The sequence below is a fragment of the Bactrocera oleae genome, chromosome 6 (genome assembly GCF_042242935.1).
Source record: "Bactrocera oleae isolate idBacOlea1 chromosome 6, idBacOlea1, whole genome shotgun sequence".
NCBI classification, from domain to species: Eukaryota; Metazoa; Arthropoda; class Insecta; order Diptera; family Tephritidae; genus Bactrocera; species Bactrocera oleae.
The window spans coordinates 69741011-69768846 of NC_091540.1; the positions used below are offsets into that span (position 1 = coordinate 69741011).

The 27836-nt window shown below is 35.7% G+C and overlaps 1 protein-coding gene and 1 long non-coding RNA gene across 2 annotated transcripts in view; one reads left to right on the forward strand and one right to left on the reverse strand.

Moving 5' to 3' along the window:
* The window catches only part of LOC138857936 (uncharacterized), a 154908-nt gene that overhangs the window by 98804 nt on the left and 28268 nt on the right, over nucleotides 1–27836 (reverse strand). The gene's annotated exons all lie outside the window — the stretch shown is intronic.
* Egfrap (EGFR adaptor protein) overlaps nucleotides 7324–27836 on the forward strand; it is a 51160-nt gene continuing 30647 nt past the window's right edge. Inside the window, exon 1 of the mRNA XM_036364558.2 lies at nucleotides 7324–8268. The gene's annotated coding sequence lies outside the window, so the exon portion shown is untranslated. The remainder of the gene's footprint in view (nucleotides 8269–27836) is intronic.

The following is a 27836-nucleotide window of genomic DNA, read 5'->3' on the forward strand; positions in this document are numbered from 1 at the left end:
CATAACGGTACTTTAGGGTAGTCTTACATTCAAAACCTATTTTTAAGCCACATTTAAAAAATTGCACTATAATATGAGCTTAAAATCAGAACAAATATATATACATAAATAGAAACGCAGCTTTTTTATATATATATATACATACAAGTATATCAAGCAAATAACATATAAATGACGAGTCCAAGCTACGCTTTAACGCCCTTACCCTTTAAAGTTGTTGCGTACTTTTCTACTTTAATCGTTCTTCCTCTCTTCTGCTGCTCTGCAGATTATTGCCACACTCCTGTCATGCGTTTATGTACTTAATTTTTCCTGGCCGCGGTGCAGCATGTGTTGACGTGTGATTACCATCGCAGCAAGCTTTTAATGTGCATGCCCTCAGTCAGATCGTTTACGCTTTTTGATTAATTGAAATTTCACTTTTCGCCTTCTTTTTTACAAAATCATTATATTCGTCCTTTTAGATCTTTATGAGTATATGCATGTATGTAAATTTTAATGCTTATGAGACCTTAAATTTGTATATATATAAATAACTTAAATACTCAAATTTAAGCAAAAATACTCTACAGTACAAGTCATGAAAATTAGGATGGACCGAAATATATAAAAAAAGATTGCACCGAAGCTATAATACCTTACACATATACAAACCTTCCTTACAAGAACATGATTTTGATCGGTCAGTTTGTATGGCAGCTATATGCTATAGTAATTTGATCTGTATAATTTTTTCGGAGATTCCACCATTGCCTTATATAATAACTCATGCCAAACTTCGTAAAAATATCTCGTCAAAGGAAAAAGTTTTCCATACAAGCACTTGGTTTCATTCAGGTTCATAGCAGCTTTATGCTATAGTGGTCCGATATCGGCGCTTCCGACAAATGAGCAGTTCCTTGGAGAGAAAAATATGTGTGTAAATTACATATACAAACAGTCGATTAGACAGACGGGCATGACGTAATCGACTCTTCTCGTCATGCTGATGATTTATACATATTTATATTTTATAGGTCTTCCAAAGTTTTCTGCTGGGTGCTACAAACTTTGTGACTAACTTAAAAATATGAGTCACCCGGTCCAACATTGTCATTATATTTCTTCTTGGATCACGAAACTTCATCGTAGCGACTAATATCTTCTATTAAAAGTGAAAGTAACATTAAGGTATGACACTTCTTACCTAAGTAATCTAAGCAACATATCAATCACTTAAACAACAGGCCCTTTTTCAAACCGTTAACTTGGATTCATTACCGATAATTGAGAGTCAAAGTGGTCCCAAGGCTAACCAAATCTCTTTAAGACATGAAAATGTTCCAAAACCTGTCTTGCCGAACAGCCTGCTTTTGCAGTGTTTAGCTCTGCGAAATATTTCTTGCCTAAAACCGAAGATCGGTTAATATGATTTATTTGGATTTGCAGAGAAAAACAGGTTGGATGGTACGAACAGTTCGAAAATAATGTGGACTTCATCCAAACTCATTTAAAGAAGAACCAAGTGTATTAAACACCAAAATAACGATAGACTTGCACTTGTATGACCACAAAAACAACATTCACAGGTAGAAACATGAAATATCGAAAATAGAAACAATTTCCATGTTTGAAAGTGTCGCCTTTTCCAGTTTGCATAGCGCGATAATATATTGTGTCAATATTTGACATTCATCACGCTGACTGACGACTATCCGTCGCCGTTTGAAAGCAATACGAATCGCGATGGCAACAACAAAACAAGCCCCAAATCAATGCCAACAATGCCACAAAAGAAATGAAAAACGAACGAGACATTTGACAAAGGCCAAAAGAAGTTGGTAAGCAACGGCTGTCGCCCGACATTTTCGCCACTTTTTCGTGTCCCATTTTACGCCGAAATCTGTTTACAAACCCCTCATCAAAAGTGACACAGCCAGTTTTGGGTAACACCGACGGGTAACACAGTGGCAGCAATGCAACTGACTACCTATGTATGTAGATGGTAAGTTGTTGTTTTCGTTGTTGTTGTTGTAGCCATTGTTGTTATTAGGAGCGCTTAGTGGTGTGGGGAGAGGAAATCGATTGAAATGATCGACGTAAAAGTGGCCAAAACTGAGGAGTGAAAAATAGCAGCTACAACAACAACAACATACCACACGAAACGCACGTACTGTAAACAAGGCAAGCAACTGCCACCAGCCACCAGCGAAAAGCAAACAAACAAAAAGACACTTCTTAGCAAGAATCAACTCTGTATGCATATCACACACACACACACATACACAAACCTATGTGTCCGGGAAGGTGGCTTAAAGCGAGAAAAATGAGATTTTCCACCGTCAACAGTATTGTTTACATGACGGCCATTGCCTTGATGGACAACACAAGTTGCATGAAGTGCTGCTGAATTCGTCATGCCACATTCATTGGTGACAATTCGTGTGTCGTTCTTGTTGTTGTGGTGTTGTGCAGAAATCGAATCGCTAAATTTTTCGGGCTCTGCTGTGAATGTTCTCTGGTAAACATTAAGCTCCATGTGGCATGAACGTGGGGCATTTAGTGTTGTTGCGCCTTACTGCTTCCAGTTGATAAATAACAAAAGTTCGTACATATGTATGTATATTAATCCGCTACCTCCAAAGCTCTCATCGTCACCTCCACCGCTCCATCGTTGGCAACAACATCAACGGCCACTGTTGTACTCACATCCGGTATCACATTCGATTCAATTGAGATTTACCTGTACGTGACTGAAATACGAAAGCGTAGCATGCAACATGCCGCTGCTGCAGCAAAACATGTTTACGAGCGTAGGAACGTGAGAAGTTTTGCGTGTGCGGCAAGCGGAAATTTGTGGATGTCATATATGTGTAAGCCCAGCAGGAAAATACGATGAATGCCGGTTCTCTCAAACGAACTGAGATCGCTCACAATTTGCTTATGAGAGTTAAGAATGTTATGAAAGGGGATAGCAGACAACATGTCAACTAGGATACATTTTACTCTTTCTAGATTGCTAAAAACTTGATATTCTTAATTAATGTTTTAAAAAATAAATTTCTAAAATGAAATATATTAATAACAAAATTAATTATTTTATCAGAAAAGAGAAATTTTTTGAAAACTCCTATTTTTAATCCAAATAATACTGTAAAATACAAGTATATTTGTTATCGGAGAAGAAAAAATCAACCTAGTCTCAAGAATTTATTTTTAGTGGATATTTTTCTTACGGGGATGTCTTTACAAAACCACGCATACCAGTGAAGAATGTGAAAAGCTAGTCGAAAATAGTTTCCGAGTTATGCAGGAAAGTTGTAATTAACAAATCTACACACGCCATGAATTAAACTGTTGTTAAATAATAATTTCACGATGAATACTTAAATACACGTACTTTGCTTTGATAGTGGGAGATTTTTAGCGAGATGGAATTTAAGGTCAATTAGAGCAAATGCGGAAAATGAGAAAGAGCTGAGAGAAACAGTTAATAATGTCATTTTTTTATTTCACAGTTGACAAAATGCAACCCAGAGATAAGTCGCTATACCTAACAAGAGCGAAAATAAATTAGGTGTTTCAACTGGTAGGGCACTCAAATTACTGCTAGCCTTTTATCATATGGAAATATCAAACGATTAAGAAAGAAAGCTTTGATTATAAAGCTCAGTTCTTCTAATAAAGCTTTCACGTGAATTTGAACATGAATATAAGTTTGGAATAGAGTTGCTTGGAAAACCTTTATTTATATGACTTAATCTATTTAAGACATTTTCTTCGATAATATTAATTTGAATTTGTAGTTTACAAGAGAATACCAAAGTACCAAGTAACTTTGAAATTTTATTGCTAAAATTTTTTTTTAGAAAAAGGTGACAAATATTACTGGGCAAGAGTTCCGAATTACGCCCCACTATCCCTAGACAAAATTTTGACGCACTAAAAATATATTAATTTTAGATTTGCGATAGTCAGAATGACATTTCCTTCTGCAAGCATAATCAATAATAATTTCATTAAACAAATAACTTAGCTGAAACATTTAAATCACAAATTGAGTAAGTAATTTTAGTCAGTCTGAACTGACTTAATTAAGCTCACACAATTAGTGCATGATCTCTGAACTTATTTTGGGGAAAAGCAGAAAAAAACTTTATTTTTAAAATAACTAACTTTTTCATTAAAATATTGAACATTTTCGCGTACTAATTCCAATCTAATTTTCTCTGTTCCCCGAAGAGATCGCACTAAGTTGCATGTAAGCTTGTTGTGTCCAGCAAATTAAGTACTAATTGACAATTAGTTAAGCGGTCTTCATAATCAATTAAGAGAGTTTTTGATTATTGTACAAGGCATACTCGTATACAGTTTAATCATGAATTTTTACCTTAAATGTAAATGTGTGTGTGAACACGCTTTAAAGAATTAGTATGCATACAAAAGGTATGTTCTAAAAACCTTATCTTTTGAAAAATACTTGTAGATATACGTATATGGTTGAGGTACATACCTAAATATTCGTTCCAAATGTGCAACGACCGCGTACCGCGTTCTTGCTAGAACGAACTTCTTCAATGCACACCTAAGTGCGTATTTACGGAACCATATGGCGGTGAAGCTACATACTGCTACATATCAGACAACATTAGCCGACAACTTTACACAACAAAAACAAATAAATGAATGGCAACGCAGTTAGCAGCGCATCTGTGATGAAGTCAAGACGTCGCACATGGCTGGGCTCGCAGAGACTCACAAAAGGTAGCTGATAGCGAATGTAAGTATGTATGGATGTACGAATATATGTGTATAAATAAGCGGCAAAAGATTTGCCAACAAGCAAACGTTAAATCAGATGGGCGCAAAAAATGCATACACACATATAGGATATGCAGATACTAAATACATTTTTATACGTAAGCTCATATGGAAGTGTGTTATAAGAGCAAACACACACACACTTGTATGTGTGTTTACAAAAACTAAGCAAGGCAAGGAAATCGACAATAGAAAGGAATGTTTTGTGAATATAAATTGTGTGCGTGTGTGTGTGGCAAAACTCCCAAGCAAGAGACAAACTGTGGACAAGGGAGTGTGAGGGTAATCGTAGTGTTAGTAGATGGAGGCAGATGCGTTGCATGTAAAGAAAGTCGCATGGTTGTGCAAAATATTGCAAACTGTGACATATCTGCAATAAATACGAGTTTATTTATATAATATGTGTGTGTGTGTGTATGCTTGCCTGTACATTGCTGTTTGAGTATTCGCATGCAGTCGCAGGCTGCCGGTGCCACCTCCCCATTGGGTGCAAGTTGCTAGTGTGTCATGCAAGCGATGTGGCAGCGGCAAACTGCTTTGTTGCATGAAACACACACACATTCAAGCATGTGCGCGCCCATAAACTAGCATAGGGGAGGCCGCATGTCATCAGCCAAGCACTCAACGTTCTCGTATGCGGCTGTTTCTTATGAGATTTTACATTTCTTCTTGCCATGGCGTTGTTGCCTCACCACCGCCGCTATGCTGGGCCTAGAAAAAATGCGCAGAGCTATGCGATGACTTGCATGCCGTATCGGAGAAATCTTATGAGACAGCGTAACGTTCGCTTGTTGCAGTTGTTGGTGGCTGCTACGCGTGAATGTCGCATGCCGGGAACAGATTTTTCAGCCTTGTTCGACAGATTTGAAGACCAAATGGAATTTATATCGGAAATGGTGAATGAGAATGGCACATTTGTAGGCTGGCTGGTATATGAGATATATATGTATTGCATGCATATGTGGAATAATTGCAAATGAATAAAATCGTCTTAAAGTTTTCGAAGCAGCGGAAGACTTAGCTGGTTGTAATAAGATTCATGACCTCTCCGCTTCAGGGCAATTACTTGCATTAAAGATTTGCAAAATACTGTATTGCTGAAAAAGAATGGTAATTAGTTAGAAATTTAGTTTATTTTGATCGGTAACTGTTCAACCACTTTCTCTGATTTGGTTGAGTACCTCACTACCACTCGATAGGTTTGTGTCTCGACTATCACAAATATATGGAAAGAAATATTTTATGATTGCAATCAGAAATATCCCTTTCCAAGAGAATTTTACGAAAAAATAGTTAAATTCATAAAAATGCAAAGGCCGTTAGGAGGCGCAATAGGACTTAACACAAACAATTGCTAAGTTCGGATGCCCTGAAGCTAATGTAAACACAAGTGCTTTTTTTATATTATAAGAGGTTATACCGTTATATATGAGTTCGGTAGACTCAACCGAACATTATTATTTCATTGGACTCGTGATATCACTATTCTGTGACCCAAATACCTATATAGAACATAGTGTTTTGATCCGACAGAGCTCTAAATCTTAGTTGGGAGCACTTATCTCCCAACAATTTGAGGGAATTCTGACGAAGCAGAACACTTGAAAACTACTAATTCGGATACTAGAGGATAAATCGCTCCGCTGACATTATTCAATGGAAAGATAATTCTACAATAAATACTTACAAGTATATAGCTTGTTTCACACTTCTTTGTCCTTTATACATATGTACATAGTATGAGCGCCAAAGCAGCTAAGTATCTTATCAAAAGTCATCCACCGACCAAAGTGCGGTCGCTTATAGTCTGCTGTGGTCAAACTTGTTTTGATATCAAACAAAAGTCAAGCATTGGAACGTGGAAACTGGAAGCAACAAAGACACCAACACAGGCAGTGCTACCGAGAGCGGGAGAGACAGATAAGCGAGAGAGCAATCGCTAAAGGTAATTCTAATGCGGAAGGCCGTTCAAGTAATCAGCATTACGTTGCGCTTGCACTGTACAATGCATTCCACTTTGCATTGCGCCGAGAGCGCCGTAATAAACTCACACAAATTGAAAAAAATTGTATCTCATAGATACAAAAGACACTTGTAGCCAGTGTCGAATTTATATGCTGATGGTGTAGTAAGATGCACAGCTGGTCGACAATTAGAAGATACCTTCCACAGAGCACACATACACGCATACATATAGTGGTTGTGGAGATAAAAGTCGACGCTGTCGTCATGAGCTTCGCAGTCGACGTCGCTGCTTACACAATTATTATTGCTTAGCAGTGCTTGCTGCTGCTGCCATTAATGCTGTGGAGATAGTGTCAGGAGACTGTTGGCAACGCGGTCCATAGTGCTCGTATAGCCGACAATTATAAACTGTTTCTGAGTGGCTCGCTGCTTGCTCGCTGTCGCTATCAACGGTGCTGGCGTCCGTCGAAGTAGTGGTAGTGGTGGTTGGGGCCTCTGTTGATATCGAGCAGATTGAATGTGCATAAAATTTATGTTCTTTTTAGTCCATTACGACGAGTCTGCGAGTGTTAACGTGCGCGTACGCAAGACAATTGTCGAGCATTCAAAAGCGTCTGTTCGATTTAGTTGGAGTGTTGTTGCCGCAAAGTGAGTTTTTGGCAAGTCCTGTAGCCCAACGCTGGGCAACAAGCTGTGCGTTTCATTAACTAATAAGAAATTGTAGTGTTAAAAATATAAAAAAAATTAACTGAGTTTATATGTTTTAGTGTCCGACCCTTAAGTGAAAAAGAAAATTTTATTAAAAAAAAAATAACAATTCTTGAAAAAATTTATTTAGTGCTTTGCAAGCAGAAAAAAGTGCACGCATATTTTTCCTCCGTTTCAAGTGTTGATTCCACAATAAATTTAACAAAAAGTGCAAATTGCAACAACTGCGCAAACTGCCAAGTTACACACTCACACAACAACAACCACAACATATTGTAACCGGCTAAGCTGGCATTCAACGAGCCTATCGGCCACTGAGGCAGCCAAGCAACCAATGTAACTCCAAGTCTCATACCTGCCAGTCCATCTGCTTCGCGCCGTAAGCCCCGCTGCTGCTATAGATAGTGCTAAATTACGTGTTTGTTGTTGTGGTTGCAACAAAAAAAAATCAAATAAATGCAATAAATACAAAATAAATGGAAAATGTTGCAAAACTTCCATTAAACGAGTTTGACACATAAACACATGCAACACTGCCTTACAAGCGTATGTGTGTTGGTGTGTGTGTGTTTGTGTTTGTAATTGTGTCCGCGCTCCGGAAAAACCTGTTGCACTCGGTGCTGCATTCACACGCTCCGTGGCCATCACAAACGGAGTGCATTCATTCTATTGCAGTGTGTGTTGCATGCAACAAAAAATGTCCCGCTGTTGAATTGCATATGGAATGAACGAAATATATTATTGCAGCGAGCCAATAGAATAGAAGGCACTAAATATCACCATTGCTAACTTAAGGTAAGAAATTAAAGCGAGTGGTCCTCTTTAATCGCAGATTTTTGTAAGTATTGGAAATTGCTTTGGCCAAAGAAAACTCTCTCTCTACATATTAAGTATATTTTAGTAATTAAGAGTGGAGGTGGCTTAAATTTTTTGAAAAATATTCCTTTACGCTCCAAACTTCAGTTTGCATGGCACATAAGTTGTAGTGATCGGAACTGAAACATTTCTTCGACCATTTATAACAATTTCTTGGACGAAATTCCATGCGTAATTTCATGAAGATATCGTGTAAAATAAAAAAGGTTTCCATGCAAGGACTAGATTTCGATCGGTCAGTTTGTGTGGCAGCTATATCCTATAGTGTTTCAATGTCAGCAGCTCCGACAAATGAGCGGCTTCTTGAGCAGAAAGGAACGTGTGCAAAATTTCTGATCGCTATCTCAAAAACAGAGGGACTTGTTCACGTATATACAGACGGACCTGGCTTTATACTTTATAGGGTCTCCGACGTTTCCTTCTGGGTTTCAAAAGCTTCGTAAATTTTTTGAAAAAGATTCTGGTATATCCTATGATTCCACTTGTGGCTTTTCCTTGGATAAATCAAATTTTTGAAAAATATCGAAGCCAAGCTTTGTTGAATTCGAAAAACATGTTCACTTGTTCCAAATTTTACTAAGAAAAACCTACTTGTTCGAATAGAACTGATATATAAACAACCGATTCGCGTATTTCTAGAAGTTCCACCAAATAATGTTGCTTCTACTTAGAGTCTAATAAGATAATAGTGTAATTCGTAGTAGTAAAGGACAAATAAATGTAAATGAAAAAGCCTTAAACGTTACTTTTATCATAGTTCCAATAACGGAACCCTTAATAAATTAGTACTAATAGTTATGGAACTGAAAAATATTTCTAATTAAATATTTGACTATCATCATAAATATTTAAATATCAAGTGTAATGTGATAACAGGGGAAAAATATGTAATAAATGAAAACAAAACTCGTTTTTGTATACTTACTCCCCTCTAATGTCAATATTTATTTTTCCAATTTCTGATTTTATTTCGACGAAGTTTAAGAAAATCTTAAATTCCTCTCCATCGATCCATGCAACCACCTGTGTATACACGCTTGGCTATTTGTCCTCCGGATGACAAGAAATGAAATACGCTAATTAAATACAATTTACAACAACTACAGATATGTTGGCCTACAATAGAACTTCAAGCCCAACATGAAAAACGTCCGCCCACACGTCAACAAAAACAACGAGTTTCATGTCAGCAATGCAAATAAACAAAACACACGAAGAATATAGCAAACACTGGCGTTTTCGTAAAAATGGCACGATTCATAAATGAATAAAATTGCTCTAGAAAACAACAGCAGTTGCTACAGCTATATAGAGGGTGCACCGAAATGAGTAATATGTTTGGCAACATGAAGCACGGTAAATTTGCTCTTTACGGTTACTTATTTTTGGCACTCGCGTTCTATAACAGAATCTCATTAATTATCACATTTAAACGATATAGATATGTATTTAGTAAATCCGACAGGTGTCGCAACGTAAATCAAGTGATCAAATTCGTACATGTTACTTGATATGGCGCAAATTTCAGTGAAAAATTAATTGTTGTAGGAAAAAATTCTCAGTATATAAATTCAAGAGTATAAATATAGAACTTAAAGACGTTTCAAAACGTAAATGATATAAAATAAATTGCTTGCCCTTAGAAGTTAATAAAATGTATTGGCAAGGTCACAGCAATGTCAAAATAAACCATTTTTTTACTTACTTGAAGAAATGTTTTTAAATCAACTACTTATTTTTACCGTTATTTGAAGATGGAAAAGGTTTAAGATTTCAACCATTATTAGAGCTTGAAATTAAATTTTTTTCATACTTTTTCATATTGTATAGAAAAAAATTTCACAAAATATTTTATTTAAAAAAATTAGGAAAACATTTAAAAAATAAAATTAACCCATCTTCACGCCAACAGATAAGTAAAACGCGTTCAGCAGAGTTTCTTTGTTACCAATTTTCATTTAAAGAAGACTTATTAGAATGCTGTTGCAAACTGAATAGATAATAACAAAAACTGTGTGAAGAAGAAGCAAATAATATGTTTCTAAGCGAATACCAGTGAGAACTGCATTTTGAGATCGATTTTTTTAGCAAAAGCATACTAACAAATATTCGCGCATGTATATTTCATTTGTGGAATGCGGTTGCGCATGCGCGGCAGTTAATTTACAGCCACAACAAAAACGATCTTGGGAGTATGCGAAGCATGGGAAAAAATGGGAATGTGGAATGTTGTGGTTAAGAAGCGTGAAAATGTGTTTATACACACATTGAGGTTGCGCGCATGCGTACGCTGATTAGCATATTGCAAAATTATGTTGGCGGCTTTTTCAGAAATAAAATGTGGGAAATGTATAAAGGCGTGTATAAAAACCAAAATGCTCATAACCTCAACTATTACAGAACTATTTTTATTTTTATTGCAGGAAAATTAAATTTAACAAAATTAGCGAAAATGCCACTGAGAACTCATTTGAAACAAAGCTTGAATTTAAGCAGCTACACCCGAAGTTTGCGCAAAGAAAGGTGAAATAAAACACTCGCTTAACTACTTCAATCATTAAAACTGCTGGCATCAGATTATATTATATATGTGTGGTGGCACAACAATAGCAAAAACAGGTGTGCAAAAAACTGTGTTTAACTAGCATTGGGAATATGCCGCTAGCCACAAAGCGCTGCCAGTAGTCGGAGAACTAGAAAATCCTATTAAAAGTTATTGCAATCAACAGCCCCAACACATGCAAACACATACGTACACACTCGTGTCTACAAAGCGCACACAAATCACGTGCTGGCGGCGCCGTCAACCTGTGCTTGCCACTTGCTTGCCCCAAAAGGCATTTACCCGTTCTTTAGCGCGATTTGTTCGACAGCGCGAATATTCGGTTGCTTAGCTACCAGCTTGTTCGCTGTTTATTGTTGTTTTTATAGTATTTTTTACTTTTTATGCTTTGCAGCAGCTGCTGCTACTTGCCCCAACCTGGACCGGTCACAGAGCGCAATAATTTCAACTTTTCATTTCTTATAACTGCTTTTTAGTTGCAAATACTTGGTTGTTGTTGTTGCTGTTTCTGTTATTCGCATACACTCAAGGTGAATTGTGACCGACTTTGATCTGTTAATGTAGATAATTTTGAATTGTACCACCTGTTTAGAGCTGATTTCATAGTCGGCAAGAATTAAGTGAACAAGCTTTAGGGCGGTCCATAATTTTGGGAAGGATATTTGCACAACAGATTTCCTAAACTCAAAACAATCCTTGATAAATGGCATAGTAGAAGACATCGCATATAAAATTTCGTTCTGATGAGGAGATATTCGTAAGAAAATATAGGAACAGCTTTCAGCCGGCAAATCCTCAGTTCTATGTGGGAGCACCATAAAAACAAACAAGGTTCGCTTAAGATTGACTTATACTATAGAATCTTTAAAAAAATGTTTCCTTTTACTGCCATCTTTTTATCACATTTTGAAACCGTATCTGTGGAGAAACGATTTATTCTACCGTCTGAAAAGCTCCTTTGATCTATCGCTTACATTTTATATCCTTATACAAGTACATAAAACAAAGCATTCTCTTTAGATTCAAATGGATCTTATATCCAAGTTTTGGAATAAAAGAAATGCTGAAAGCTCATTGAAAGCTCCAAGCTCTTCTGTCCATCTGGTTTATTTTTCAGTAAAGACCTGTCAGTACCGTGGCAATCTGAGTTTGCGACTCAAAACAGGGAGCATTGAACTTTGCGTCTCCTTCAAATTTAACTTTTACGCAGAATTACAGTTGGAATTTAGGTGCAAAGCCAATAAAAGCTCTCTTATAAGCTCCGGCTTCAAAGCGATGGAAAAATTTAACAGGTGACATTGCCGCAGCCAACATTATAGGGGTTTCCAGTAGTTAGCTTCAGCTAAATAATCCATATCAAATTATTAAACATGTTTCTGGCTAAGTATGTGCCCAACGTGCTTTAGACTATAATGCCCTCCACAGGTGCATGTTTTTATAACATAAAAGGGTATAAAAGTTCATTATCTTGATTTTGATCGATCACTTTGTATAGCATGCAATTGTGGGCCGATCTGAACCATTTCCTCGGAGTTTGTAGTGTTCTTTTGGTAAATAATCTTTGCCAAATTTCGTGAATATACTTTGTCAAATACATTGTTGTCACGTTGATCTTTATATATATTCTTTACAGAGTCTCCGGTATTTCTTCTGAATGTTACAAACTTCGAGATGCACTTTTAACATAATAACTGCTATTAAATTTTCATTTATCCACCTTGAGAGGATTTTAAAACTAATCAGCGAACACGAAAAGTTCATTTTGCCGAATAAATTAGTTACATTTTCAATTTCAATGCATGCAATTTTAATCTTTTTTATAACATACTACTCACACTCACATCAATGCTGTGAGTGCAGTGGAAAAACGGTAAAATAATACAAAAATGCAAATTTCGCCTTTTCCGTCGCCTCTTCAATCTGCACACAAAAACACATACACTCGTGGGTATTTATAGCCAATAATATATACCTGCCATTACAAAAACGAAAAAAAAAGTGTGTGTGTGTACAGTGCCTACTCGTGTTGCTGTTGCAGCGTGGAAAGGAAGATATGCCAAAAATTCACTGACAACCCATAAACAAGTCGATCAAATTGATGAGGAACGAACAGGCGAAGACAATCATAATGATTATGGTTGAGGTGAACAGCAAGCCGGAGGGCACAAACAGATGCGGAAAATGCTCGCTTAAATCACACATATATTGTATGTGTGTATGTATGTATGAATACATTGTGTATACTGTCAAAAGCAACAACAATAACAATTGAACCAATTTAATACAATATTCATTACAAACACAAACACACACACACATACAGAACATTAATGTTTATGAACTAAATTGTAATATTTATGCTACACCGTGAAATTTATTGGCCGCTATCGTTGGAGTTCATAAATGGCGAAAAGAGGTCACCGTGGCATATTAAATTGGTAATAAATAAAAAAATTTTAAAATAACTAAAAACGTATTTAAAACTCACCGCTGCTTATTTTATGCATAAATTCTTAGTGGAAACACTCTGTTTAGGGAGAATTCAAGGATTTGGTCGTCCTCTGATCAAGAGTCAAAATATGGTATACTCTAAGATAAATTATCAGTTAAACTTGTCATTAAAGCTCCAATTTGATACCAAGATTCTGGTATGTGAGTTGTGAGTAAAAAATTGAGACTTAAGTGGTATAACCGTTAGTTAATTTCAAAAACTCGATTACATTTGCATATATATCGTATTCGTAGATGTAAGTGTACTTGTAAGAAATTTTTAACTTAGTTTAATCGGCTGCTAGACCTTTAAACGCGTTTTTCTCGAAACACTATCTTCTCATATATATTTCAGATAATGATCGAAGAATAATATATTTATTTTTATATTATAATTAATAATTTCAATTTTTTAAGCCACTCTACGAGTGAAGTGTAAATATTTTCACAAAAAAACAATTTTTTTGACAAGCTGCTATTTTATATTTTCCAAAAATCAAGGTTTAGACTTGTTTTACGCTCTTGACCTGTATTCATTTATTGTAATAATAATTTTTTTGTTTGTAGTTTTGATATAATTTTAAGCATACAAATTTTCAGAGGTCCTTCTGTAGATCGGCTGTGGAATTAAGAGGGTACAAAATTTTTTAGAATGAATCGCCGATTATTATAGTACATCAAATACTGTAAATTCAAATTACTTTTATTTATTTGTTAAATAAAAAAATTCTTAAAAAAATTTTACAAAGAAACCTTTTTTTCTGGCTTGCAAGTGGTTATAACCAACACAGTAGTTTAAAAAGTATTAAACTCTCCAAAACTTGACAGTTAATAAACAAAAAACTTAGAACGTGTTTGTGGCACATCCACAACAAGAGCTGAGCCTTTAAGTCAGAAAGTCTAAAACTCCCCAATTCTTCACTGGTTTCCATAAACTCAAGACCCTAAACGCGAGTATATGACAAGTGTTGTTCTGTGAATCTGCCTATTTTGAGTGCAGTATTAATTATATATTCAAAGTTTGGGTCAACTTTTAAGGAGACTGAAACGTGTTACCACTCGGCTATTCAACTGCTTTCTCACTTGAATAGCCGTAAGTTTGACGTTCATGACACTTAATTTTCTGTTACTGTGAATTGTCAAAATCTTTTGAAATCTTTATTTTTCAAGTGTATGCACATACATATATTTCAAATATACATTTTGTGGCATGTATGTTTTTTTAGAAGATTTCCAACAGGCGAGCATTTTGATGAACTCGCCGCTGAGGCTTACGAGCTCTGATCGTATGACTTGTCAGCTTCTCAGACATGGAAAACTGTTGAAAGGGGAAGCGCACATTTTAAGCTACTTATTAGCGGCTTAAATGCAGATAGAACCATTATTATTCAATCACGTGCTACCTGACTGCACAACCAGCCCAGCCCAGGCTTCAGCGGCTCATTAGTGGACTTGGGCACCAATAATGTTATAAAAGCGCATAAAATACATGGTTGCATATGTAAAAGCATTGGCTGCTGATTGGAAAGAGAAAACGTGTGCGTATTGAGAGTTAAACCGTTATGTTTCACATGACTTTGACTTGTTGCTACATGGTGAGTGAGTGAGTTTGATTATTATCTACACCAATGCATGTAGAGAAATTAGTGTAAATATTTGATATGTCATTTGAATGTATGTATGGCTGGAGGTCTGTATGTAAATATGTGTGTATTTGTGTGTATATGTATGCATGCACTTTATAGTGTTAATGTTGCAGAATGCGTAGTTGCATTTGCTTGTCAACAACATATTATTTTTTTTGTAATAAAAAACGCACTCCTTCTGGTGTATGTGTTTTTATATGAATGTACATATGTATGCGTATGTATGTGTGTTGCCTATGCAGATCACGTTTGATGTTATCAAATACGTTTACCAACATTATCACTCATATCGGTGTTTATTGGTGGATTAGTGTATATGCGTATGTATTTCTTACTTTAAATAATGTTTTTTTTTTTTAATTTTAATCACATTGTGTACAATGTGTAAATATTTGTACACTAATCGACTTATCTTTTTGTTTGTTTTCTATTGAATTCATGCAACGTCGGAGACACATACATAAAAACGATCGTTCCAAATATCTTCTTACCTTTGGAATTTTCATTCTTATTATTGTTGTTTTTGTTGATCTTTTGTAGGTGACGACTGAGTTCGTAATGTGAAATGTAGTTTGGCTTCGTGTGTACAACTTTGGTGTCAAATTCGCTGCGCAGAGAGGCTTTGTGTCGCTTTATCTGATTTCGAGTTAAGCAATTCGTGGATCAGCGAAAAGTGCTGGTGAAAACCACGGTCCATTGCTATTCCATTTTTAACAAGATGAATACTGTAAAACAAAACAAAGAGAAACGAACACGATTTAAATATTATTGAATTTTATTGCGGTCATAAAATCATAAAAAAAGTGTAAGCAACGCATTTGCTTTTAATTAAACCAGTCTGTATTAACCCTTGTGTGAATAATAAATTTGGCCCCTTAGCATAAAAATAGTTAAAGTATGTATGAACATGTACTTGGCTGAGTTTCTGCTCCTCATTCTGACGAAATAAAGGAACGTACCTTTTTATGCCGACTTAAATCTTCTGGGGAGTTTAATAAAAAGTGTTTCATGATAGACAAACACTTTCACTGCAACAAAATGCCGTCTCGAAGGTCAATGGAACTATTTTTTTATATTATTCATCATAATAAAAATATCATAAGATTTAATAAAAAATATAAGGTTGCCACCTGTTTGAATTTTTTTTTTTATATAAACACCTCAAACTATAGATATTGAAGTAAAAGCTTACAGTTGAAAAATTTTTCTTAGGGAGTTGCCACCTGATTGTAATTTTTTAGCTCAATTCAAATAGTTCAATATGAGCCTCAAAAGATATGTACATTGACTACTAAACTACTTAAAAATACTCCCTAGACACTGATGCATAGATTTAAAAAGTGCTCAGAGTATTACCGAAAGTTTGTAGTTATATGGTGTTTTAAGTGGCATATGATTTCCTATAGGGATAACTGTCAACCTAGCAGCAGTGACTTCATGCTTTTGACATTTACATATAATAATATATAATCATATTATCATACAAAGACTTCCACCAATACATCAAACAACCGAAAAAAATCGTGAAAATTTATTTCTAACACTTAAACTTACAAAGCACCTATTGCTTTAAGGGGTTGTTATATCTACTTGTGAAATCGAAAAAATCGAATTTTCGTTTTGCATGTATATCGAATATATGTTTATATATTTTAAAATATTTTCCGAAAAAATTATGCTCCACAAATAGTTTCGGAGATATGAGCGTGGTTGTAAGAAATTTTTAACGTAAAGTAATCTGCTCCCAAAATTTAAGTAAGTTTTTCTCGAAACGTTGTTCTCAGAGTCGATCAGTAAAATTTCTCCGTAACGGCTACATCGACCGACTTGAATTTTTCACACGTCTTTCTTAGATATTTAACTAGAAAAATCTTCCTCTAGGCAAAATTAAGTTATTTAGAAATCTTAAAGTGACTCTTTAGAGTCTAAACTATAAACTCAAAATAACTCTGAGTTATTTTTTTTCTGAAAATGAGAAAAGTCATTGCAATTCTGATGACTTAAATGCCAGAAATGTTAATTAAAAATGTAATTATACATTGTCTACTAAAGAACTATTTTTGCGCTTATAAGGGTTAAGAATAATTTAACGCAAATTCCTACGGACATAAAAAGACACACCTATATCTCTATACCATATCTCTATGTATGTTTAGTATATTACATATACATATACATTCGTTGTGTGAGCTCTTTAATAAACCAGCACACTTAAATATTTAAGAATATTATATTCTCTTGCAATTCCACTGGTTGACTTCATATTGTAAAATCCGTTAACCTACTTATTTCTACTGAATATTTCATATTTTTCATGCCCTCTCAGCCTTTTGGTTTTGCCACAACAAATCCATTGGAAGCGGCTCTTCATTGTTGTGAGCTCTTCTGTTGGCCGTAAAACAAAAGCAAAATGTTTTTGAATTATTCGACCACACGCTGAGCGGCATGGCCACCATCAAATTTTATTGATCGACTTATGGTATTTCTTTGTACGACTCTGCATTTACTTATATACATAGTTATTTATTTATTTATGCGCACAAGTTGACATGAAAATAAATCGCCTATCGAAAAGAAATACTCGTCGTTTCAGGTTCATTCAACCGATTGGACAAGTTTTGTGAAACAAATTAAAAGTAAACGGCCAAACAAATAGTGAGGAGAGGAAGTGAGTGAAACCTCGAGTACAAGGTTAGGTTGTAGGAATAGAAAGTATTTGGTTGTTTTTAATTGTTGCGTAATAATGTACTAAGTTTGCTAGTTTAATGAGATTGTAAACGATTAAGACGTTCTTTAGGTGAAGGTTTTCTTACTTGTTTATATAAATTGATTAATGTGATAATTCAAAAATCAACAAATATTTTTTTTTTTTTGCTAAATTGCTCAAAAAGTGTGCACAGTGTTTCAATATTTTATTTTCAGCTGTCGCTTAGCAAGTTAATTTGCCAAAAATTATTAAAGAACCCATTTCACATTTCATTCTTCCTACAAATGCATGGAATTTTAATATACTTTTCTTACGGCCTCTCTCTCTATTTTTATTTTTTCATTTAGTTACTATTCTTATTGTAATCTTTATTCCACTATTTCCGCATGCGTTTTACAAGGTTGTTCATTAAAACTTTTTACTTACAACTTTTGTTGGTTTTTTGAAGCCTTCGTGCATAATTTCGCAACTATTTGCATTAACCAAATAAGAAATGTATGCTATAATTATGCGCTCATCCTCAAACCAAACGAGTGTAATTAAAAAAGTAATGCTTTCAATAAACGCAATACTATTACCGTTATACTTGCAAATGAGTTCTATATATATATATATAGAATGCAACATAAAACTTCTACCTTAGCTGAAATATTCCCACACATGCAAGTGAATATGCAAATTTTGAAACGCACTCATGTGCGTGTGTGTGTGTTGGTGTAGCTTCATGTGCAGGCATTTAAGTGTTGGCTTCCCACTTTTGCATGAATAATTACAATGTTTATAGCAAAATAAAGCGCTAGCTTCCGCTCGTTCCACGTAACGGTTTAGCGCCGTAGCTGCCTCGTTTGTATGTGTGTCATATGTGTTAGTGTGTGTGTGTGTGTGCCGGATAGTATGCAATATAGCTGAGAATGCAGAGTAGAACAGAAGTGGAATACTTTCAACGAGAATTGTTAAATATTTGCTTAATTTCTTGCTTACCTACACTAGCACACACACACAGATAAACTCGCATATGCATTGCACATATGCACTCCGATTATTATGTGTATATGTATACGGCAAATTTGTATAGTCAGCTCATCACATTAATGTAATTATCCAAATTTTCGGCATACCAAAAGAGTATTGTGGAGAGCAAAGGTATACGGAACGTTGTGCGCAATGCTTTTTATAAAAATATACTGAGAGAAATTATTTGTTGTTATAGTTTTTGAAATGCCTCGGTGGATTTTAATAGTAGAAATCGCGGTATAACACTTGAATGCTTTAAATCGGAGAACCGAAAAAGAGCAGGTTACAGAGATCCGATAAGTTGACAGCGAGAACTATTGGTTAAAGTTTGCTCGAACATTGACATTTTGAACAGAAGTGAGCTGTTCAGTTAAAACTTTTAACAAGATCTCTCAAAAGATTTACAGAAGTCTAACAAATACCACATAATGTTAGGTTGTTTCCCAAAATCAGAATTTCCGAAAATAAAGGCGCTGTTAACACTCATGACCAGAGTAAAATAATTAGTTTTCCCTGCGTTTTGTTTTCTCTATCATTTACCACAAATTAGGTAATTTCTTATAGCTACTGCCGAAGACTATTCTCCAGAGTGTAGTTAGTTTGTTTGTTGCCTGCTATGAATGCTGTCGGACTAACACTACACACTTCAAATAAATGCGAAACGCTATTTCGATGCTCTCGAATTTCGATTTCGCTGACCGTGTCTCAATTTCTAGTATTGAGTTGCTGTTGCTGCTCTCGATAGATTTGCTAGTATCCGTTTCCTTACAGATGACTCTTTTAAGTGATAATTTAATCTTGCCCAGTTCACAGATATGATAAGTGAGAATTTTTACTTTACTGCCGCGTTTCTGTAAACCTTCACAAACTTTTTCAGAGCCTAATACTTTCTACTGGAGAGTTAGGTAGACAGAAAGAGATATAAAGATAGAGAAAAAGAGAGAGAATGCAAGATATTAACATAATAACTACAATTAATCCGCTCCACTACCTTCTGGAAGATTTACCATCTGATCAAATTCAACGCGGTCTGTTCCTTTTAAACTGTCGCGCAAAGCGAATCGAAAGGAAACGTTTAGCAATTGGGGAGTCTTCTTTATAACAAACACCAGTATTTGAGTGACACAAAGCACTCATTGACGGTCGTAAAGTCATCGAAAACTTGCCTCATGCGAGTACTCCAGTCACCATTGAAAATGTTAAAGAAAACACTGCCCGAAAATCAGCGTGTTGCCATTTAGAGTGATCTCAACATGTCTTACGGATCGACTCAACACATTTTGGTTAATAGTTTTGAGTATGAAGCGTATCAATGCTAGACTCGCAACAAAATGCCTGAATCTTTTGCAAAAACGATGAGAACTCTACATTTATCAAACGCATCATTACTGGTGACGTGTGGTGGGTTTATGAATATAACATCGAAATTCTTCAATAATTAAGTAAATTGCGCTCCAAAATGAGCCAAAACGCGCATTTATAATAATAAATTTTCAAAAATATAGAAAAATTATTATCCTTAAAATCTGAAAATCATGAAGTCCTAATAACTGGAGTTAATCGCAAAATTATTATTTTTTAACAAAAGAAATAAATGCAATCTTTTTGTAAGTATGTATATTTCCTAACACAAGTGGGTATCTAAAGAGCCTTAAAATCTCAAAAGGCAGTTTATGAGACAAGTAAACTTTAGCCCTAGAAATTCAGCTTTGACTGGCATATTGATAAATTAGCGATGCACTTCTTTCGGCGCTTTGAAATCAGCTCTAATATCATTCCGAAAGCAAAGTTCATTGACAAATTCTTACAGAAGAATTGACTGCCTCTACCATAGCAATGAACAAGAACTTTAAATTCAGATCTCAAAAGATTCTCAGTGTAACCAAATTTAATTGCATTTAACTCAACGGTTAACTCCCGTACTGAAGTACTCGAATGAGCACAGTACGAAATTTTCCTAAAAAAAAAAAAACAGCAAATTATGCAAACAAAATTATAATAATAGCTTCAAGAGCATCCAGTCAGTATGATGCTGCAGCGGACTCACAACCAGCAGCGGGTACAAGCCACCGCAACCAAAAAGATCCTCAGTCTTATATAAGTGCTTGGACAATAAGCGAAAGTGCTCACTCATACGATACACCAATACTCACACACTTTTGCAATAAATTGCACGGTATCTCCATATTTTATAAAACCGTTGGCGGTGTGCGAATATTTTTAGCGCAAACAACAAATTACCACTGGCTGAGCGCATTTATTTAATCAACACACACACATATATATATACATACTTGCCTCTGCGGTAGTGTGTTTGTGTGAGGTTGTTGCCGTGCACTTAGCGCATTACTAAATTTTATCGCGCACGTCCATAGGATATTCACAGGCATTTATATCTACTACCGTTACACATGCTTACGTCCCTTGAAAGCTGCTGAACACTTAGTCCGCCAACTAATTCTGGCAACTAAATAAAATGTTATAATACCTTCGTACTTTGGCTTTTTATGAGCAAACAACCTGCACACATCGCTAAACTGCAATTCAATTATTTTTATTGAAATCCACGTTGAAGTAAAAGTAGCAAAAAAGTGTAAAGTTCATACAAAAACCTCGTGAAAATGGAAAAGAAAATTCAAATGGAACAGATGCGACAGACCAAATTAATTGAATGCTGACAAGACAGCTAGAAAATTGGCGTGACGGGAAGTTTTAAATATATATATTTAAAATGTTAAATATATAAACCAGCTGATACTACCCTATAGCAACCAATAGATGATGTATAAGAGTTATAGCAACCATACATACAATACATATGCAGTTCTAGACCAGAACTTTGAGATACCAAAAACTCTTGAAGTTGGATCAAGCCCTCATATATTTCTTGGAGTCCATCACAAATCAGTTGAGACGACTAATTTTAATTTCAGCTAATTGGTCTATAAGATTTCGAATATTTCAAGCTTAGGCTTGCGAAAGCTGGACGATACAGAGAAATCTGAAGGAACCTTATTACTAAGGATAAGTAGCTCAAGGCACATCTTGCGATCTACTCTAAGCTCAAATCAGTACGCAGCTCTGCTGTCGGTGTGCATGTCCATTTCTCAGAGGAGACTACGCTTCAGCGAAACAGATCTACTACTAGATTGATAGCAGTCACTTCCACTTGGAAAACTCTGCAGGGATTCGGAAGAGGGAGAGAACAACGTCCTAATATTCAATTAATCGTAGTATAAAGCAATCTTCACCGCAGTACACTACTAATTTTCTCCCTATAAAGTTAAAATTCCTACAGAGCATGCCGACTATATATATATACAACACGTATGGAATTAAAGTATAACTTACCTCATTGGTTGTTTTCTTTCAACTAGTGATTATGTGCTTTTTAACGACTACGATTTTCCGATTAACGTACCATTTTTTCGTTTCGCCACACATTTTTAATTGATGTCAATATATTACTTCTTCAATTTTATTTAAGTGAACGTGCTTTACAGTTATAATTAACAAATGAATTTTCCATTAGTGAAGAGTATTTTTATACTTATTAATTGCCTCTTTTATTATACTCTTGCAACATGTTGCTACACATTACATTGTGAAATGAATGAAATCGGCTGATAATCCCGCACACTCACCATATAACGGCACTGTTTAAAACTATTAAAAGCGCGACAAATCAATAACTAAATACGCCAGATACATTAAATTTTACCTCCGGGGCGGCAGAAAATGTTTATAAATTAAACGAGCAGCTGCTTTATTATTGATCATGTTTCTAAAATCAAAGAAAGTATTACTGCTCCATAAACCCGAGGAACACTGAAATTCGAGAATATTTTCATGGTTCGGAATCAAGAAATAAAGATCAAAACAAAGTCTGCCAATTTGCTGAAGCCTATGTGATAGAATATAATATAGCAATTCCAGCTTGAAAAACGAAATTATAAGTCGAAACCATCCATATATATAAATATATATTTATAACAAACAAGTCGAATAGATATCTGATGCTATTACTTAGACGCAAACTCATATTGCATAGAAAATTAATTGCCTATATATTCTACGGTTTCCGACATTGTTGTGGCTCCTACATGCTCGTCTTTTCTCAGCTCTTCTCATTGTTGTTGTTAAAAAAGCGCAATACACAGCTCAGTAACTCAGGCGGCGAAGCCAACAATAACCAAGCAAGCAATAAAAGTTTTGTTGACTGTAGGAAAAAACACAAAACTCAGTTTGAGCCGAAGATGGTGGATGGTGAGAATGCAATAAAGGTGTAATCAGGCATAACAATAACTGCAGCACGCACACACACACTCATACAGTGCGACGCAGTGGGTTGAAGACGAGGTGGGGCCACTTCTGTTCAGCTGTCAACGAAAACTGCTGCCATGGCAATACAACAACAACAACAGCAGCTGTAATGAATAAAAAGCTACAGCATTTCATCAAAGTCAAGCGCAAAATCAAACATCAAAGCGTGCAACAGTAATTGTTGTCGGTCAATCGGTGCGCTTGATTGGCTACGCAATTGTGTTTGACGAGCCAAACTATAGGTACAAAGCAATATAAACTTGCCACACAGCCACGCGCGCCGTGAATGCAACTACTAGTTACGGTTTGTTGTGACCATTTATGGTTAAGGCTGCGCCAACATTTCGCTGCAACGACGCTCTGCTAATTATGAGTGGTATTTATGTGGAAATGACGGGATTATTTCTGTGATTAATGTACGCGCTTTTTCCGCGAGGCAGGAGGCCACCATTTTTATGGTCAAATGTTGTTACAGATTTCTTTGTTGCTTGAATTTTATAATAATTATATGACCGTAGAAAGTGGGGTCTTAAAATTTTCTATATAAAATAATTAAATGGTTAAGCCTAATTAATATGCAGTGTTGCACAAGCATACTTCTCACTATAAGAATCTCTCAGCTGTCATGTAGCAGCGCGAACACATGTGCGAACTTACGAATTCTTGCCATATACCCACATAACACCACTTACGGCGGCGGTATTGTCGTTGTCCATTTTCGGCTTGTGCGGTGCCTTATTTATAGCTTCGGTGTTTACGTGAGTATCACAAGACTTCTAGCACATTATTGTAAGAATTAAAGTATATACTTGTACATACATATAATTGAAACTTAAATCTGCTTAATGTCTGGTGAAATTTATTCTCCCATTCGTGGCATCTCTTATAACTGGAGCGTTCTGGAACGAATCCGAATTAATCTGGGATCTTAACTAAAGTCTTCCCCTAGCATAAATGTACTCGATGGTTTATTACTTACTACTGAGGAGTTACTGCTTTTGGAGAAGAGGTTTTCTTTAATTTAAGAATTGATCTCAGTAAATAATATAGACCTAAACCCTCCGTAAATCACGGCTAAAACGGAGTTGCAACTTTCACAAACGGTAGGAGTAGTATTCACGTCTGAAAGTAACTTAAAAACAATTTTTGATGGTATTACTCACTCGTCATATAATACCAAACTACTCGACAGATGACGCTAACATCGAATAGTATCAAATACGGGAAACATCGGAGACACTGAGCCCATTAGCCATGTCGATTTGTCTTTCCGTCCGGACGTCCGACGGACGTCTGTCTATGTATACGCGAACTAATATTTCAGTTTTTGAGATATTCATATGGCGCACGTTTTTTTGGTCAGATCGGATCACCTCAACGCAGAAATTTGTAAAACTCTATATCTTAAGATTAAGACTTATACTCATTACCAGGCTCTATATATAAATATAACATTAAAAAAGAACTTAAATTGAATTTTGTTTACATTTCTACAACGATAAGGTTTCTGCATCGAATTATTTCCTATTAATTTTATTCGGCGTAATTTTCTGAGCTTTGAGTTAAAAGCTTTTAGAATTAAATTAATTTAGTAATCATTAAAAACAATTAAAATCCCATTTCGTTTCTGCTTTTATTTTCTTTATTCTTTTTAACTGTCTGCAGTTTATAAACTTTCAAAATATGACATATGACGGAACTGAAATTCTCTGCATCAAACTTGCTGTCATTGCATCGTGCACGACATTTCCAATTACATATAATGAATCGACAAATATGTATATAATAACAAAAGATATCTACCTATGCACAAAACAACTGCACTTTGTTAGGGTTTACCTGTCATATTCGCCATAAATGCGGAAAATTGCAGGACACAAAGAGAGTTGGCAAACGAACACATGTCAGCAAGTCATGACAGCAATTAATTGACAATTAAGGAAAAAATGTGGAATAAAGAATGAAAGGAGAACGTTGGAATCACATGGGTTAGGCTTTTTATTTAACAAAATACAGAATATAATACACTTGTACAGTAATTCGAAAATAATGATAGAGAAAGAGATCTTTTACTACAAAAGTACAGAGCAACATAAATATAAATGGCAGTGGCATTGACAATGAGAGGGAGAGACCGGGGGCAATTCCTCCCGGACTCGAAGTTCTCAAGGCGATCCAGTGCTTTGCAACATTGTTTTGCAGATTTTTTCTTCAACAATTGTTGGACCAAGTGGCCCGCACCTATATCCTCCCCAGACACCAGTTTTCTCTTTACGGAGGTTTTTTCGCTATTAAAATATAATATTTTAAACTTGCAGTGGGCAACGCGAGCTCATAATAATTAAAGAATTTCGCTCGACAATCTTTTTCGCCGAGAATCAAATCAATCGTATAACTCTAAACTTTTTTTTTCTTTTTTTGAAAAAAAATAACAATTTCTTAAACCGGTTGAGAATTGTGGAATATGAATAAATTTCTGTAGTCAAATAAATAGAGGATAAAGCTTTGTTATAGTAAACCAAAGGTCCTTTTACGTTTTAAATGATGTCGAAAAAAGAAATTCAAAGCTAAGATTTTAAGATACTACAAAATTATAATTGTAGTTTAAGGTTTGAATCTCAGATTCCATCATCAGACCATTCACTACTTATTCTTAATTATTCACATTTCCTTTAAGAAACCAGCGCCGTTTTAACGCTTTTGACGTGGTATGGAAAGCGGATCGATCTAACTTGTTGTCTAATTCTGAGTAATTGAAGCTATTTAAGTGTAGCGCTAAAGCTTGCGCAATAATATAATAGAAATCAAAGATGCCTTACTTGCTATCATTGAATTATTTTCTATGAAACCTAATTCAACGCAAATAATTACAACCACTTGCTCACACTATTGTTTCTCAAGTGATACGACCTTCACAGATTTCCTTCATACTCTTCAATATCTTCTTGCTGTAAGGGTCGTTGTGTCGGCTCTTTTTTTAACAACCACTACACGAACTGCTTATTCAGCTTACTATATAGCGTGTCATTGGTATTATTGTAATTGTAATTTTTGTTGTCGAATACTAACTACTGATCTTGAGCGCATTGTGTGATCGCTAACCACTTATGATCCTCTTCCACTGACTGACAACTCAACAAACCAACAAACCAACAAATCTCTCGCATCTTCACTTCCTCCACTTTATTGTACTTTACTATATGTTTGTTTGTTTGTGTTTTTGTAGATCTACTGTCAGTCACATCGCAAGCTTCTCAACAACTTCAATCAAGCAACTCGACGATCGGTTATGATGGTCGGCACAAGTAGAATGTTGTAACTGCCATAATCGGCTGACAAGCGCAACAACAAAAACACAAGCCGCTACGTACTACTGCTGCGCGTATGTAGAGCGCATGCGTAGTGGAACGGCAACTGTTGCAACAAGCGGAGTACACTTTGGCGCAAACGCACTTGAAAAGTACAATTATGGCGCGCTCGAAGTGATCTTGCAACCGAACGCGCGTGTTTTACATGTAAATGCTGGCGTTTGTAGAGTGTTGTTGTCGGCGATGATGACAATAATGATCATTATGGTGGTCTTGATGATTAAAATCATGATTGTGATAACAATGATATCTATAATTATGATCGTGATGATCATGATGATCGTCAACTTATAACTATAACATGTAGTTGCAACACTTCATAATGTTGCTTAGCATATTACGATTGGTTGTTGCCACCGCCACCACCTGTGTATGTGGAAGCCTGTTTTTTTATTGCTGCCTATTATCTTAGCTTTTTCCGCTGATGACTCGGTTGATGGGTTTCACTTACCTCATTGTCTAGCATTGCATGCAACATGCAATAGTTGGCAACAAGCATCAACAGCAACAGTAGCAGGCGGCATCTTGTTTCTGCGCGGCAGCTGCTCGTTGTGCGGCAATTGCTGTGCGCCTGTTAGCTTGGCCATGAAACAGTGACTCCGGCTGCCATTATCGCTAACTAGTTGGGATTGCAACACATTGCATGTGGCATGTTGCATGAGTGCATAGCTGGAAGTCGCTGAAAACAAGCCAATTGATAGTGGAAGTTGTTTGTGTGTGCGAGTCAAACGAGCTGTTTTTTTTCTCATGCCCACGCGGCGAAGAGTTGCAAGTAGTGGGTAGCCGAGTCTAGTTGCTCGGCGCATTAAGTGAAAGAGTTACTGAATGTGGTTAGCAATTGTTGCTGTTATCAAATTGATTGCCGGCTTCCTATTGCCATCGATATTGATTATGTTCACCGCCAATCGCCACACCGTGAAGTGATAGCCAATATTTATATTGCATTCATATTGAGCGTAAGTAATTGCAGATTGCGAGAATTATAGTTTGTGGTGATTTGCTTCAGTGAAGAATTTTATGTTGCTTGTGGTTGATAGCAAGTAGTTGGCATAAAAATTAATTTTTGACGTGACAAACTTTCGCTCACTTAGCTTGGGGATGTAAGCCTAAAGTTTGTAAATACTTATTTCTATTTATTTGTTGCAGCTCGGAAGTGAGGAGAAAAAATAAATTATAGCTTAAGAAATGAGTCTAATAACCGATTTCACTATTATTAAGGATGGGAATAGATTATGCATATGCTTTAATAATCCACTTAGGTGATGAAAGAGTTTATGGGCGCTATGACAAAACTAAGATTTTGTACTTGTACACTCAAGATCAAAAGTGACCCGGACTGGACCATATAAACTGGAAGCACACATCAAATAGATAAA